General features: G+C 44.4%; 1 protein-coding gene and 1 non-coding gene across 3 annotated transcripts in view; one reads left to right on the top strand and one right to left on the bottom strand.

Moving 5' to 3' along the window:
- SLC25A13 (solute carrier family 25 member 13) overlaps window positions 1-16,800 on the top strand; it is a 229,565-nt gene that overhangs the window by 9,118 nt on the left and 203,647 nt on the right. The gene's annotated exons all lie outside the window — the stretch shown is intronic.
- On the bottom strand, window positions 16,293-16,427 carry LOC138080534 (small nucleolar RNA SNORA70). The gene has a single exon (XR_011144991.1). It is a non-coding gene; the product is annotated as a small nucleolar RNA SNORA70 (small nucleolar RNA).

Here is a 16,800-nt window from a genome sequence, read left to right as displayed (position 1 = left end):
TAGAATTGCAGCATCTGTACACTCATCCCAGGACAGACTCTGTGGCTTCAGGATCTGCATTTTAAATAGCTCCCAGGGGTACTGTATGTGCATTAAAGTTCCAAGAATATTGGTCTGGAACTTTTGTCACTGTGTTATTAAATGTAGCTGCCTTTCTAAACTAAGGGTACAGTGTCTTTCGATTTGGTTGTAAATCAGTTCAATTTTTGCAGAATTAAATCCATGGTGATAAAACCCAGTATAAAATTTTGGGTTCTTCAGGCTAATTTTGATTCCACTGGTGCCAGTGTATTATTTTAGAACACGTCTCTGAATTACTGTTTAAAGGTTACCAGTCAATCAGTCAGTGAAAGCCGCTCAGTGGTGTCCGCCTCTTCTTGACCCCATGGACTGTAGCTCGCCAGGCTCCTCTGTCCATGGGATTTCCCAGGCAAGAGTACTGGAGTGGCTTGCCATTTCCTCCTCCAGGAGATCTTCCCGACCCAGGGACTGAAACCAGGTCTTCTACATTGGATTCTTGAGCCATCCGAGCTGCCAGGGAAGCCTACTTAAGGGTTATAACCTTCTCCATTTCTTTGCTGCCTACTTGTACTTAAGTCCTTGAAAATAAACTTATGCCCATTCTATTTTTTGAAAATTTTCTTCCAAGAGTCTCCAGTGATCTCTGTTCTGAAACTGTTGGCATGCTCTCCTTTATCTGTGACCTCACAGGATCGTGACCTGCTCCTTCCTTGCTGGGACGCCTTCTGTCAGCTTTCATGGTGTCCCCTCTCCTGGTTGGCCCGTCAGCTTACGCTGGTCCCTTCTCCTTGGCCAGCTTCTTTTTGTCCTTCTGCTCCCCTTGACTCCCCCACTCTGAAATGTTGGTGTCCCCCAGGCCTCCACCTGAGATCCTCTGCCTTCTGACCCCTGAGGCTCCACGGCAGCTCTCTCAAGCACCAGCCTTGTGTTTTGGGCTTTTTGTTGGAAATCTCAACTTGTCTGTCTCAGAGATATTCCAGGCTCTGTTTATTAGAGTTGAATTCATTTTCTTGATCACTCCTCACCTTTAGCTGCAGTTTAACTTTCCTGCTAGTTCAAGTTTCTGCTTAGTTCACTCAGTACCTTTGTGGGCAGCCAGGAGAGACACCACTGGTGGGAACCTGGACACTGGCAGAGAGATGGGTCACTTCGACCTTTCTGGGTCCCTTTCTCATCTGTTGCATGTTTTGGCTTCAGGTCCTCATTCCTTTTTAGCTCCAGCACTGCCATAGCTCTAAGCTGGTTTTGCCTTTGGTCTCTTCCCTTCACTTTGCTCTCCACTCTGAGTGCCTAAAACTGTCAAGGACGTTTCTAAAATTGGTTCTTGTATCCATGTTAAGAGCAGTCCTGTGTTCCTGGGTACAGCCCTTGACAGTCTTTAAGAAATGCACTGAAGTGTGTTATTGATTCCAGCTATACGCCACCTCACGAAGATCATGGCATCTGGTCCCATCACTTCATGGCAAATAGATGGGGAAACAGTGGAAACAGTGTCAGACTTTATTTTTGGGGCTCTAAAATCACTGCAGATGGTGATTGCAGCCATGAAATTAAAAGATGCTCACTCCTTGGAAGAAAAGTTATGACCAACCTAGATAGCATATTCAAAAGCAGAGACATTACTTTGCCTACTAAGGTCCATCTAGTCAAGGCTATGGTTTTTACTGTGGTCATGTATGGATGTGAGAGTTGGACTGTGAAGAAAGCTGAGCGCCGAAGAATTGATGCTTTAGAACTGTGGTGTTGGAGAAGACTCTTGAGAGTCCCTTGGACTGCAAGGAGATCCAACCAGTCCATTCTGAAGGAGATCAGCCCTGGGATTTCTTTGGAAGGAATGATGCTGAAGCTGAAACTCCAATACTTTGGCCACCTCATGTGAAGAGTTGACTCATTGGAAAAGACTCTGATGCTGGGAGGGATTGAGGGCAGGAGGAGAAGGGCACTACAGAGGATGAGATGGCTGGATGGCATCACTGACTCAATGGACGCGAGTCTGAGTGAAATCCGGGAGATGGTGATGGACAGGGAGGCCTGGCGTGCTGTGATTCATGGGGTTGCAAAGAGTCGGACACGACTGAGCGACTGAACTGACTGACTGACTGATGCTGATTGCTGGTCTTCCCTGAACGAGTAAGCTGTTGGACTTGTTTTCAGGACCTCGTGGTCTACAGAGATTAAAATGCCCAGGTATATGAAGACCCAGGCTTCGTTATTTGATCTTTATCATCATCTGCAAGATAGCAGGGGAGGTGTCGTCACCTCATTTGAGAGAGAGGTGAGGCTCAGAAGGGCTGTGCAGATAGCCGTGGCAGCAGCAGCCGACAAAAGCCACGCACTGTTCTGGGCACTTCGTGTGTGAAGTCACGTCATCTCCAGAGCAGTCCCGTGGCATGTGAGTGCCATTACTGTTTCCATTACCCAGATGGGGAAACTCATCTGTGCAGAATGGCTACGTCTCGAGGCACAGAGAGATTCAGTGACTTGCCCCAGGCCACACAGCTTTCAAGCGGCAGAGCTGTGACTTGCACACAGGCAGCCTGGCCTGTCAAGGCACATAACGAATGTCCTGCATGGCCCTCTTGAGTTGACCTGGCTGCACAGTGTGGCTGCGTGATGCCCTGAGAATAAAAATGCAATCTCATTAGCCAGATTCCGCCTCCTCGGTCTTGGCCGTTGTCTCACTTTTCCAGTGTAACCTCATGCCCGTTCCCTTCTCATACCCTTCACAGCGGTTTGTATTATAAATGGGACATGTCCAACCCCTGTTCAGATTCCCTGCCATAAAGCTGTGGCAACAGTGTAGCAGGAAAAAAAAGATGGGGGGTGGGTGGCGGGGAGCCTGTTTGTTTGTTTAATTTAGAGCTCAGTCAGAAGCAAGAGTGTTTCTTGTCTTTCCTCTCCATTGGTGGGCAGATTTTTATTTTTATTTTATTTTTTTAGTTCTTCCCTTCAGTTTTAGGGAAAACCGGTCTTAATTGTGTTTTCTCTTTCCTTGGAGTATCTGTAAGGATGTTAAAACCCATGCCCTAGTTTTCACAGTTGGTTTGTTCCAATCAAGATCCAGACAGTCTGCACATGGCATTTGGTCATACGTCTTTTAACTCTTGTGAATCTATAGGTTTGGCTCCTCATCTTTTTGTGTGCCCGCTTGCAGTTTATTTGATGAGTGAATTGGGTCGTCTTTCCTGTAGTTTCCCACAATTTGGACTTTGATAACTGCACCCTCCACCCCCCACCCCCACCGTGTTCCCCTGTCCCCAGTGTTTCCTGACAAATGGTGGTTAGATGTGGACGCTTGATTGAGTTTAAGGCTTTATTTATTTTTATTTTTTTGTTTTTGGCTAGAATACTTCCTAGGTGGTTGCTGGCTGTCTCTCTCAGGTTACTGGATCCCTGGTATTGGATACACACAGCAGGAGGCACATAATTCCTGGTTATTTCCTCTGTTGTTATGTTTGGTGAGTGGGTTTGGATACTGCCGTCCCGATCCACCAGCATTTTGCATAACGGTTTATTTTAGTTGGCTAGGTTTTAATATTCACAACTGTTCTTTTCCGTGCATCGTGTTTATTCATCTTCTAAACACACACACGTGTGCCTGTGTGTTTGTATGCACATATATATATGTACACTTCACGTGTATTACAGTGAGTGTGTCACAGTTAAAACAAATGGTGGCTATTAAAATCAACTGGATGTTAATCAAAGGGGTATGGAGTTTGTGTTTGGGATGATGAAATGGATAGTGCTGTTGACTGTACATTGTGAATGTACTCAAGGCCACTGAATTGTACACTTAAAATGTTAATTTTGATGGATGTTTTATGACTACAAAAGCAAATCAGTTGAAAATGGATTGTAGCATACTGAATTTTTTAAAAAAGTCCATCCTTCCATGATGCTTATTCTTCCTCAAGAAGAGTCAAAGTGAGATGTAGGTGGGAAGGTGAAGTTCTTATTTTCTGAACAATGCCAACTAGTAAAGTAGAAGTTATGATAGAACTAGAGAAAAAAATTATTTGGCAACATGCAGGTAATAATTGATTCAGGCAGATGTCCTCAGTGGATGCTAAAATCTTCAGTAAAAGATTGTTGGAATTCTCTGCATCTCAGAGTGAAAGAGTTAGTCACTCAGTTGTGTCTGACCCCATGAACTGTGTAGCCTGCCAGGCTCCTCTGTCCATGGGATTCTCAGGCAAAAATACTGGAGTGGTAGTCATTCCCCTTTCCTGGGGATCTTTCCAACCCAGGGATGGAACCTGGGTCTCCTGCATTATAGGCAGATTCTTTATCATCTGAACCACCAGGGAAGATTTCCTTATAAGTTACTTACCAACTGCAGAAGGGAATAGATACCGTTATAGCAGAGGACTTGGCCTCCATCTGTGATCCAATTTAACATTACCGGGAGGAGGGAGAAGCCAGCGTGGAGCACCCACTGGTGCGATGTGATGGAAAGTACACAATGTGACCCTTAGAGATTTCCTGCCAAGGGGTTGCGCGTGAATCTAATCATGAGGAAACAATTATACATATCCAGAAAGTAGGACATTTCGTAAGACCTCTGGTCTGACTTTAAAAATGCCAGTCTTATGAATGAAAAGGCTCAAATAAAGGAGGCTCCCAAACAGACATGACAACCACATGCAGTGTTTGAAACTGGATCCAAAACAAATAAAAGAATGGTCCTGTTGGAGCCGTTTGAATGAGGAGTTTACATTCAGTGATACTGTATTAGTTGGCTGGGGCTGCCATAACCAAGTACCGCAGACTGAGTGGCCTAAACAACAGAAGTTTATTTTCCCACAAACCTACAGGCTAGGAGTCCAAGATCAAGGTGTAGGCAGGGTTGATTTCTTCCGAGGCCTCCCTCCTGGGCTCACGGATGGCCTTTGTCTCCTTGTGTCTTGACGTGGTCTTTCCTCTGTGTCTGTGCCCTCATTTATGCTTCTCGTAAGGACACCAGTCTTAATGGCTTAAGGCCTACTTTAATGACCTCAATTTACCTTAATTACTACTTTGAATGTCCTATCTCCAAATACAGGTATATTCTGAAGTCCTGGGGGTTAAGGCTTCAACATATGAATTTGGCAAGGGGAACACAGTTCAGCCCATAACAGATATTGAATCATTTTTAAATTGCCTCGGGGGAGAGAGTGATAATGATGTTCTGAAGGAAAATGGTCCTGGTTATGTTTCTTATGCTTTATGTTGTCCGCTAGATTTTAAGCCAAGAACTGAACCCTCACAGTACATATTCCATAACATTCAGACACTGTTTGTTGAATTGTTCATCTATTTGGGGGTGCCACCCATGGGAGAATGAAAGGGGGCAGGAGATTTTTCTGTTGCATGTGTGTGGTTTGTCAGAAACTTTTATCTTCCCCTAATAAACCATTTTTTTCAAGCCTCTCCATCCTTCACTGAACAAACAAACAAAAAACGCTAACTTGGAATACTTGAGGAGCTGTGTGTGAGTCACCTCCAAGAGCATGCATAATGGGGAATCATAGCTGCAGAGTAAAGCCCGGCAGGGATCTGGCCATTCAAGGTGGATGAGTCTCCATGACTACAAAGCAGCTGCTTCGGAAGGAGGCTCCCAGAGAAGTGTGCTTCCTTGTGACTGAGAAGGTCTGGCTGGATTAAAGGGAGACAGTTCCAGCAGGTCCAAACAGTATGTCCACTGCTGCTGTTTCAGACCAGCTGCTCCCAAAAGCATGCTGGGTCCTGCAGGAGGTTTGACCAGAAAGGCTGGTGACGTGTCAGCTCTCTTACCGGACTCTGCCAGGCCCCCTGGCAAGGACTTTGATTCCCTGTGAATCTTCACACTCTTGTTTTTTTTGGCTGGCTGTGGGTCTCTGTTACTGCGTGCGAGCTTTCTCTAGTTGCAGTGTGTGGGCCTCTCGCTGCAGTGACGTCTCTGGTTGTGGAGCGAGGACTCTAGGGTGCGTGGGCATCGGTAGTTGTGGCTCACCTGCTTAGTTGCTCCGTGGCTTGGGGGATCTTCCTGGACCAGGGATCAAACCCATGTCTCCTGCATTGGCAGGCAGAATCCCAACCACGGGACCACCAAGGAGATCCCACGCATTTATGTTATTGCAGGTAGATTTGGGTCTGCATTTCAGGATTCCACTTTCTTTCCATTGTGAATTTCAGCTCCAGAAGTAAAAGGTAGTCCAGCCCCTGGTTTCCTTACGATGGTTCTTGGAGATTTCCGTTAGTCTGTGTTTGGTGTCCATCTGCATTTTAAGAAGAGCCTGGTCTTGACCTTTGCCCACTGTTCTATTGGGTTATTTGCTTTCTCATATTGACTTTGTCCAAGAGCGCTTTTAAATTAAGAACTTTGGCCTTTTATCCTGTTACACATTATTTATATATTTATTTTTTGCAATTGTTTGATGTTTAACTGGCTCATACACACTTTCAACTTTTACACCCTTGTATGTTACATGTTTGGGCTTCCCTGGTGGCTCTGATGGTAAAGAATCTGCCTGTAATGCCAGAGACCCAGGTTCGATCCCTGGGTCGGGAAGATCTCCTGGAGAAGGGAATGGCTACCCACTCCAGAATTCTTGCCTGGAGAATTCCACGGACAGAGGAGCCATTAATCTTTTCCTGTATGGTGGCTCCTGCATTCTGGGTCATCTGTCATGTTTAAACACAGCTTTCCCTCTTAGTATTACACAAGAAACCACTCATGTTTGATATCAGATGAAAGGTAGGGAGCCAGTGTAATTTTTGTTGCTGTTCCATCCCACACGGTCATGAACTCTCATCAGTGCCACATCATCAGCCAGGGCAACCTGCTGCCAGGCCGGCCCAGACACTCTGCTGGCTCAGGCTCTGATTCGTTCCAAGAGCCAAGAGAGCCCTGCATTAGGGCTCAGCTGTCCACCGATGCCTCGGTCAGCGGGGCCGCTGTGAATACAGAAAGGTTGCAAGTAGCTGGGAAGCAGGGAACTGCTAGATTCTGTTCCAGGCTATGCTACTTTCATTCAATCCTGATTCTCTCTCATTCTCTCTTGGTAGCAGGTGAGAAAAACACTATGTCACATTGCTGCTTAGCAAGAGAATCAAAATTTAAACATTCATTTGCAAAGTCCATAAAATAGGGGCAAATAGCATTCTATGTGGGAAACCTGGTTAGAAAATCTTCCAGGAGGAACTGGCCTTTGACTTAAAACGTAAAAAAAAAAAAAAAAATACCCTTTTTTTTTTTTTCAAAAAATGTCTCATAATGGGAAATTTTCACAGAAAATTAGAACAGCATAACAAACTCTTATGTCCTTTCCCAGCCACTTTCAGTAGTTATCAATTTGTGGATGATGTTGTTAATTTATACCACACCCTCTCTTGTCTTCCCATCCTCCTGATTTTTTTCAAAGCAAACCCCAGACATCATACCTGTAAATATTACAGTATATCTCCAAAACAGGTATATTTCCAAAGCACAACTGAAATATCATTGTCACATTAAAAAAAAAAATCAGTGCCTCTTCAGTATGATCAAATATCTATTCTGTACACATTTTACACATTTCCACTATCATCTTGGAGAAGGAAATGGCAACCCACTCCAGTGTTCTTGCCTGGAGAATCCCATGGACAGAGGAGCCTGGCAGGCTACGGTCCATGGGGCCACAAAGAGTCAGACACGACTGAGGGACTAAACTATCACTATCATCTTACAATTTTAAAAATTGTTTTTCAAATGGTCATCTAAATGAGGCCCAGGATTGCGGTTGATGTGACCTAATTTTGTTTACTCTCCAGGTCCTCTGCTTTCTTAATCACGTGTTCTCTCTTCCTTTTGAAAGTCTTTATAACACAATGATTGAAATCATGAGCTCTGTTCACATTGTGGCTCTGGGCAAGTCACTCCACCTCTGTGTACCTCAGTTTCCTCATCTATAAACGGGCCAAGGTTGTTTTTCCTTCTTGGGTTATTGTGGGGGGCAGTTAATGCACTCATGTTTCTAAAGCTTAGAGCTGGGCCTGGACATAGAAAGCTTTGCAGAAGGGTGAGCATCCAAGGGAGTTTGGAACCAGAGCACGTGCCCAGGGTCATGTTGGAAGTCGTGGAGGAGCGTGGAGGAGGATTTGCTCCAGTGAAATTGTGCACAGTCTTTGGGACGAGTATCCCAGCTATGCAGCGGGCTCCTGTTGGTTTTCTTTTACCTTCTTCCTGGATTCTTGACTATTCTTCAATTATATGATGCTGATATGCAGCAGAAATTTGAACAGGTAAGGTATTATTTAGTGAAAGCAACTTTCTATTGTCCTGTGACTTGCTGCTTTCTCTTCCTCTGCATTTATTAAGTTAGCTGTTCTCTCCCAGAAGCCATTTTAACTTTCTGTGGCATTATCTGGGCTCCTGCAACCTGTGATCTCCTAAGTAGAACCTTTCAGCACTTTATAAATATGTCATATACTTTTTATATTCCTTTGTTCCCCATCAGAACATACATCCCAGTCTTCGGAACAGCACGATCAGTTTTATTCATTTAAGGAGCAGTAGTCATTTGACACTTGCTAATATGTAACAAATTATATTGGGAGTGGTAATTACAACTGCAGCTGGTTCCTAATTATACTGTAACCTTGATGCTTTAAAAAAAAATTGAGACTGAGTTCAGCATATAATACTGAGAATAATATTCTGCATTGGGTAAATCTACCATCCACCTAACCATGGGTGTTTATGTATCATAATGCCAAATTAAAAGACTTTATTTTAAATTGCTTTCAGCTACAGTGTTGTCTAGTAGCACCATTCGCAAGGATAGCTTAAAGACCCCTCTTTGATCGCCAAATTCTTGGCACATCCTCCAGGTATTAATAGTATAATTAGTGTGAAACGACTTGGGCTCTAGGGTCATTATTGCTCTGTGATTTGCTACCACTCATTTAAGACCAAGTGTCTTAATGCCACAGCTTCCTCATCTGGAGACTGGGGATATTTTGTTTGTTTGAACTTTTTATTCTATATTGAGGTATAGCCAATGAACAATGCTGTGATAGTTTCAGGTGGACAGCAGAGGGACTCAGCCATGCATGCACATGTATCCATTCTCCCCCAAGCTCCCGTCCCATTCAGGCTGCCACACGACATTGAGCAGGTTCCATGTGCTGTACAATAGATCCTTGTTGGTTATCCATTTTAAACATACAAGTGTGTCCATGTCCATCCCAAAGTCCCTAACTGTCTCTCCCCCCGGACGTTTGTTTTCTGTGAGTGAAGACTGGGGCCATTAATGGTTCTTCACTTTAGATAGTTTTGGTGATATTTAAGTGAGATCAGGCATAAAGATCAGGCGTACAGCCTTTAGGACATGCCTAGCCTAGAGTTAAAGTGAAAGTGAAGTCGCTCAGTCGTGTCTGACTCTTTGCGACCCCATGGACTGTAGCCTACCAGGCTCCTCGGTCCATGCGATTTTCCAGGCAAGAGTACTGGAGTGGGTTGCCATTTCCTTTTCCAGGGGATCTTCCCAACCCAGGGATCGAACCCCGATCTGCATTGTAGGCAGACGCTTTACCATCTGAGCCACCAGGGAAGTTAGAGTTAAGCCTAGAGTTAAGGGCCCAGTAAAAGTTAGCTAGTCAGTGTTAATTGCTGTAATCCAGTGATAAACAACCCAGTCCAAGACTTTACCTCCACCACCCCTGACTCCAGCAGTTATGGTCTTAGTTCTGCCGTCACTCTTAATTCGTGGTAGCGTGTATCATCACACGCTTTGTACCAGCCACTTGCTGATAAATTTGTCATCGCCCCCCTCCCCTGCCCCCAGAGGGGTAGGATCTCTGGTTGTTGGGCATTGTCCCCTTCATTCCTGGCGCTGGACCTGGTACATGGTAGGCTTCCCGTAGGTGCTCGTCTTTTCTTGCATGAGCAAGTGGAGCAGCGCCGTCTCAGGCACTGGTTCTCCCTGGGGGTGGAGTAGTTTTGCTCCCAGGGAAAACCTGGTAACATCTGGAGACTATTGGTTGTCACGTCTGGGAGAAGGGGTTGCTACTGGCGTCTAACGATTAGAGGCCAGGGATGTTGCTGAACATCCTATGATGCACCAGACCCTCCTCCAAAATGAAGAATGATCCGACCCAAAATGTCAGTAGGGCCATGGTTGAGAAACCCTGGTCTAACCCTTGACTGCTTAGGTGGTGGACCTGTGGGAAAGGCATGGGGCTTGGGACCCATCAACTGTTTGTTTGCAGTTTTCTTAATTGTAAAATAAAAGAATCCAACCTACTTCAAGGAGACTTTGAAAAGAAAGGGGGTTTATACAGATGTGTGCCTAGTGACTCTGCCTGATTCCTTTCACTTTGATAGGGCCTGGCCACCCATGATCTTTTTAAAAACTAGACATTAGTATTACTACTGTTATTCTTATTTTGGAGCGGTTTGGGGTTCATAGCAAAGTTTGAAGAAAGGTTCAGAGATTTTCTGTATGCCTCCTGCCCCCATGCATCCATCACCTCTCCTCTATTACCATCATCCCCCATCAGAGTGGTACATTTGTTACAGTTGGTGGGCCTACACTGACACACCCTTTTCCCTCAAAGTCTGTGGTTTACATTTGAGTTGACTCTTGATGCTGAACAGTCCTTGAACAAATTTTGTAATGATCGGTATCCTTCATTATAGTGTCACACAGAGTCTTTCCATTGCTCTGAGAATCTGTGCTCTGCCTGTTTTCCTTCCCTGTTTCTCAACCCTGGTGACGAAACTGCTGATCTTTCTATGGTCTCCATAGTTCAAGAATGTCGTGCAGTTGGAATCATACATATGTAGCCTTTTCAGATTGGCTTCTGTCGCTTGTGCATTTACGTTTTGTTCATGTTTTGATAGCTCAGTTTTAAGTGCTTAATGCCTCTTGATGAAAGTGAAAGGGGAGAGTGAAAAAGTTGGCTTAAAGCTCAACATTCAGAAAACTAAGATCATGGCATCTGGTCCCATCACTTCATGGCAAATAGATGGGGAAACAGTGTAAACAGTGTCAGACTTTATTTTTGGGGGCTCCAAAATCACTGCAGATGGTGACTGCAAGCCATGAAATTAAAAGACGCTTACTCCTTGGAAGGAAAGTTATGACCAACCTAGATAGCATATTCAAAAGCAAAGACATTACTTTGCCAACAAAGGTCTGTCTAGTCAAGGCTATGGTTTTTCCTGTGGTCATGTATGGATGTGAAAGTTGGACTGTGAAGAAGGCTGAGCACCGAAGAATTGATGCTTTTGAACTGTGGTGTTGGAGAAGACTCTTGAGAGTCTCTTGGACTACAAGGAGATCCAACCAATCCATTCTGAAGATCAGTCCTGGGTGTTCATTGGAAGGGCTGATGCTAAAGCTGAAACTCCAGTACTTTGGCCACCTCATGTGAAGAGTTGACTCATTGGAAAAGACTCTGATGCTGGGAGGGATTGGGGGCAGGAGGAGAAGGGGACGACAGAGGATGAGATGGCTGGATGGCATCACTGACTCAATGGACATGAGTTTGGGTGAACTCTGGGAGTTGGTGATGGACAGGGAGGCCTGGCGTGCTGCGATTCATGGGGTCGCAAAGAGTTGGACACGACTGAGCGACTGAACTGAACTGAACTGAATGATATTCCATTATCTGGATTATCCATTCACTGAGTAAAAGACATCTTGGTTGCCTCCAACTTTTGACAATTACAAATAGAGCTGCTGTAAACATCCATCCATTCAGGTATTTGCGTGGAGATAGTTTTCGACACGTTTGGGTGAATACTAAGCAGCATGAATGCTGGCTCTTGTTAAGAGTACGTTAGTTTTGTAAGAATCCTGCAGTCTGTCTTCCAAAGTCGCTGTGCCATTCTGCATTCTTGTTAGCAAACATTGAGATTTCTTTTGCTGCACATCTTCACCAGTGTTTGGTGTTGTCAGTGTCCCGGATTTTGGCCATTCTAGTTGGTATACAGTGGTATTTCCTGGTTTTCATTTGTATTTTCCTGATGACAGACGGTGTGGAGCATCTTTTCATATGCTTATTTGCTGTCTATGTATATTCTTTGGTCAGGTGTCTATTAAGGTCTTTGGCCCATATTTTGACTTTCATTGAGTTGTTTGTTTCCTTGTTGTTGAGCTTTGAGACTTCTTTGTGTATTTTGGGTAACAGTTCTTTATTAACTATTCTTGTGTAAATGCTTTATCCTAGTGTTCACTTATCTTTACAGTCTCTTGACAGTGTCTTTCACAGAGCAGAAACATCTCCTTTAATGAAGTCCAGCTTATGGATAATGCCTTTGGTGTTGTATCCAAAAAATCATCCTCAAATGCCAAGATCATCTAAGTTTTCTCCTGTGTTATCTTCTAAGAATTTTGCATTTAGGTCTGTGATCCATTTTGAGTTAATTTTTGTTAAGGGTTTAAGGTCTGTGTCTAGAATCATTTTTTTGCAGGCAGATGTTGTTTTTGTTCAGTTGCTAAGTTGTGTCCGACTCTTTGCGACCCAATGAACTGCAGCACGTCAGGCTCTCCTGTCCTCCACTATCTCCTGGAGTTTGCTCAAACTTCTGTCTTTTGAGTCGGAGATGCTATCTAACCACCTAATCCTCTGCTACCCTCTTCTTCTTTTGCCTTCATTCTTTCCCAGCATCAGGGTCTTTTTTCAATAAATCAGCTCTTTGCATCAGGTGGCCACAGTATTGGTGTTTCAGCTTCAGCATCAGTCCTTCCAGTGAATATTCAGGACTGATTTCCTTTAAGGTTGACTCAGGAGTCTTCTCTAGCAGCAGTTCTTCGATACTCAGCCTTCTTTATGGCCAAACTCTCTAATCCATACATGACTATTGGAAAACCATAGCTTTTGACTGTATGGATCTTTGTCAGCAAAGTGATGTCTCTGCTGTCTCGTCTTGTCATCGCTTTTCTTCTAAGGAGCAGATGTCTTTTAATGTCATGAATGCGTGTGGATATACAGCGCCACTGGTTGAAGAGACTATCTTAGATCCTTTGTAAAGATCAGTTGACTTTATTTGTGAAGGTCTACCTGTAGGCGGGCTTCCCTGGTGGCTCAGCTGGTAAAGAGTCTTCCCGAAGTGTGGGAGACCTGGGTTTGATCTCCGGGTTGGAAGATCCCCTGGAGAAGGGATAGGCTACCCACTCCAGTATTCTGGCCTGGAGAATTCTATGGCCTCTGTAGTCCATGGGGTCCAAAAAAGTCTGGCACGACTGAGCGAGTTTCACTTTCACTTTTCTTTTTCATTTCTAGGCTTTCTATCCTGTTAGATTTAGAATTGTTATGTCTTTTTGGAAAATTGACCCTGATGTCATTATATACTGTCTCTCTTTATCCCTGTTAACTTTCCTTGCTTTAAAGCAGGCTCTGCCTGAAAGTAATATAGCTACTCTGCTCTCTTTTGATTAGTGTGTTCATGGTATGTCTTTCTCGGTTCATTTACTGTTAATCTATATGTGTCTTTTTTGTAGATGGCATATAGCTGGGTCTTGTTTTTTGCTGCATTGTAACAGTCTCTGTCTTTCAATTAATTGGTACATTGATGTTTAAGGTGATTTTGGTTATTCTCCTTGGTGTCCTCTAATCTTTGTGTATCTGTGGTTTGGTGTCTGACTTCGATTGAGTGGAAATTCTGCATCATTGTTACTTCAAATATTCCTTCTGGTCCTCTCTTCTCCTCTGGTATTCCCCTTACATGTATATGAGACGTTTTTGTAGATGTCCCACAGACTTGGATATTTAGTTCTGTTTTTGTTTGTTTGTTTTCAGTCTTTTTTTTCCCTTTGGTTTCCAGTTTTGGAGATTTCTATTGACATATTATCAGAACATTGTTTCTTTCTTAGACTTTCCATTTTTCTACTTACATCACTGTTCTGTTCTTGCATGCTGTCTACCTTTATCTATCAGAACCCTTAACATGTTAATAATCATGAAGTGAAGTCGCTCAGTCGTGTCCGACTCTCTGCGACCCCATGGGGTGTAGCCTATCAGGCTCCTCCATCCATCAGATTTTCCAGGCAAGGGTGCTGGAATGGATTGCCATTTCCTTCTCCAAGGGATCTTCCCAACCTAGGAATCAAACCCAGGTCTCCTGCATTGCAGGCAGATGCTTTACCGTCTGAGCCACCAGGGAAGGTTAATAATCATAGTTGTTTTAAGTTTCTAGTCTGATAATGTCAACATTCCTGCCATATTTGAATCTGGTTTTAATGCTCACCCTGTCTTTTCAGATTGTGCTGTTTTGCCTTTTGGTATTTTTTTGTGATTTTTTTTCTTGATATCCAGACGTGATGTACTGGATAAGAGGAATGGCGGTAACTGGTCCTTTGGTATTGTGAGGGTAGGGTGTAGAGGGAGAAGGAATGTTCTGCCGTCCTGTGACCAGGTCCCAGTTCAGTAGAGAGCCCACGTCCCTGGACAGTGTACTTCACAAGTGTTTCTCAGTTCCTCTTCCCCTTAGGTGGGAGAGGATGGCTGAAGGTGGCTGGCGTTGGGTATTGCCTTTTCTCTGGTTAACTGGCTCTGGCAATACTCCCACAGGTTAGGTGTCTATGAAATGATTTCTTCTGAAGCAGAGCTGGGTGCTCTTGTGCATTTCAGCTTGGTTCCTTTTCCTTCCCTCCTACTGAAAGTGCCAGGTGGTCTTTCCCTGGTAGTCACTGAGAGCCAAGTTGAGCTCCAGGAGGTAAAACTCACAAAAGTGTGGAGAATCCATGATGTCTAGGTCCACCTAGAGTTTTGCCAGGTCTCTTCTTGTCCACACTGAGCCTCCAGCAGTTGTCCATCTGCAGCTCAGAATTACCCACTCTCAACACTGGTTCCTGCAGAGGTTTCAGAGGATGGGTTTCAGCTCTGATAAGTTGTGATTTTCTGGTTCTGCCTTTCTGTCTCCATTTTGGGGGGCAGTGGTTTGGGAGTAGTAGATTTTTCAGCATTTAGGCTTTTTACTTGCTTTTATGACTGACTGATCATTTCTAAGCCCCTGCATGCTGGGCTGGAAGCTAGACGTCTCCCCATCATCTTCTGATTGCCTCTCCTGTACTGGAGGAAATCCCCATATTACAAGGTCTGCCTGCCTGAACACGAGTCAGACTTGGTCCCATCTTTCCCTGCAGCCAGGGCACAAGCGCCTGATCTGGCTTTGCCGAGTGGACACTCAGTGTGGGTTTGATTTGGAAGAGGGCAGGCAGCTTGAGGGGTAAAGAATCAGCCTGTCAGCGCAGGAGACAGGGGTTCGATTCCTGGGTCAGGAACACCCTCTGGAGGGGGAAATGGCTACCCATCCAGTATTCTTGCCTGGAAAACTCCATGGAGAGAGGGGCCTAGAAAGCTATAGTCCATGGGGTCACAGCGAGTCTGACATGACTGACAGAGCAGCTTGTGTGTGAAGCTGCCATTTCAGCTGACCTAACAGGCAGCCTAGGCAACCTGCTTTTGTTGTGGGTTTCTCACCTCAAATCCTGGGATAGTTTGAAGCATCATTGGTGGCCCCCTTAGCCTCAAGCTGATTGATTCTGCAGGCTTCCTAACAAGACTGTGATCATCTAATAGATTAATTTTCTCCTCAGCTTTTCACCTTTTGTTGCTTATTTCTAAGTTGAATACACGTTGGACCTACTTCCTCATCTTCCATTCTTATTTGGGATTAGAAATAGATAGCTGTGTTTTTGGCTTATATTTGTTAACGGTACCTGTTAATCACTACCAGCATTATGTATCACTCTGTAATTCACAGAGCACTTTTTCTTCATCCTAGTTAATCCTTAAGATCACTTTATGAAATAGATAAGTAAATTTTGTCGTTTTGCCCTATTTTTTTTTTTTTTTTGGACAGGGAAGTAGGATTTATTGGTAGGCATGAGTTGTTTTTTTTTTTTTGACAGGGAAGTAGGATTTATTGGTAGGCATGAGTAAGGAGGGAACAGTGCCAACGCTCTCATGCCTGCAGTCACCATTTGTTCAGAGGGCCAGGGTTCGGGATGTATCTGGCCCCAAAGCTGTCCAGGATGAGCCGCTTTTCTGCCACCATGGTTTCAAATTCACCCGCATTCAATTGAGTGAATCCCTACTTCTTGGAGATGTGGATCTTCTGGTGACCAGGGAACTTGAACTTGGTCCTGCAGATGGCCCCAATCACAGGCTCCTTGTTCTGCACCTTGGTGCAGATGGACATTAAGACTTGGCCAGTGTGGACCCTGGCCACTGCCCTGGGGCTTTCCAAAGAAAGCAGGCATGCATGTCTGGAGCCTGCACTGGGGACAGCATGCCCGCTGTGAGTGTGCACTGGAGAGGGTTTTCTCCAAGGCCCCTTAGGGCAGCCTCTGCAGGCGACAGGCTGTGCACACTGCTGAGGAGGCTGCTGTTTGCAGCCATGGCACACGGGGCCGCTCTGGGGAAAAGAACATAGTCGACTTAATTGGCTGCAAAGGATTTTGCCCTTTTTATAGATGAGGAAACTAAAACTTGGGGATGCGAACTGACTTGTCCAAGATCACCAAGTTAGCAACATACTGAAACCCCAGACCTGGTGATGTTTGCTTATGACACGATGAGCAAGCAATGCTTTCTCCATAAGGAGTTGAAAATATAAAGAGACGAATGTCTATTTCAGAGGAGACTTAAACTGTCTCTTGTCAAATTTTTAGTCTTGGGAACATTTACTGGAATGTTAGCTTTAGCTTAATAATAATAAAATCTAAAATTAGAGTGTTTAAAGTTATTTTGGCATAGCAGCACCCACAGCTAAAACACTGCCATTCATTTCTTAATTGCTGTACTCTGCTTCTTCATACAGAAGCT

This window comes from Capricornis sumatraensis, chromosome 5 (genome assembly GCF_032405125.1).
Source record: "Capricornis sumatraensis isolate serow.1 chromosome 5, serow.2, whole genome shotgun sequence".
NCBI classification, from domain to species: Eukaryota; Metazoa; Chordata; class Mammalia; order Artiodactyla; family Bovidae; genus Capricornis; species Capricornis sumatraensis.
This window is presented reverse-complemented; position numbering and strand designations above follow the sequence as displayed.